Consider the following 942-nt stretch of genomic DNA (forward strand, 5'->3'; position numbering starts at 1 on the left):
ATTACTTATTTTTTCCAGTGTCCTAAAATACTTTCGAAAAATGGTGTCTGAACTTGAAAAATATGTTTTATACGTGTTACATGCTCTATAGTTATGATCAAAAAACCTCTAAATTGAAATTCCACGAAAATAAAAAACATCCACAGGCATGTTTATTTCTTTGGAACGACTAATGACCTGGATGACTGAGAACTTTCACCAGCGAACTCTAAATTCAAAGGTCCAATCTTAACACTTTCCATGGAATGACCCTTACATCAAATTCTGACCTTACCATCTAAAGAAACAGATTCTTTAGTTTTCTGTCTTTCCATTCAATTATACTTTATTAATCCCTGAAGGGAAATTAAGTTTAGGCCGTCCATCCCTTCATACATTGGGAGGACGCAGTGTCCAAAGCCTTTCTGCCCTTAAAGCAAAAGTCTGGTCAGCAAGGAATAATCAATGGATCATTATTTATACCTAAAACTAATACGTTCGCTGTGATTTAATGAATTTAATGTTAAAAATATCAGCAAAAAAATCTGTTCTGTGTCCCCATTTAAAACAACAGCCCCACCGGTAAACTTTGTCTAGAACCGCCACTGATTGTAAGGCACCCTGCTATATAGTTTGCCATTATGGATGACTAGGATGAAATTGGGACTAAAACCTTCAGAAAAACACAAAAAAGTGAACAAATGTAGCCAATGGCGGAAGAACTCAATTATAAACCTCCAAAATATAGCAAGTACATTAGCATTTGTCAGAGTTGGAGTGTGTTTAACCACATAAAAGGCCAGCTGCAGCTTGGTAGGTCAGGAAGTTTCTATGCTAAATGAGCTGGCAGAAGGAAGCATCATGCTCCCTTATCCTAGCTCCTTCCTCACTGCCATCACCATACAGAGAGCTCTAATGGAGATGACTGGCTTCCACCATCGCTGAAGTTTCCAAACCAATTTT

Source organism: Cyprinodon variegatus, unplaced genomic scaffold, assembly GCF_000732505.1.
Source record: "Cyprinodon variegatus isolate N-32 unplaced genomic scaffold, C_variegatus-1.0 Scaffold342, whole genome shotgun sequence".
NCBI classification, from domain to species: Eukaryota; Metazoa; Chordata; class Actinopteri; order Cyprinodontiformes; family Cyprinodontidae; genus Cyprinodon; species Cyprinodon variegatus.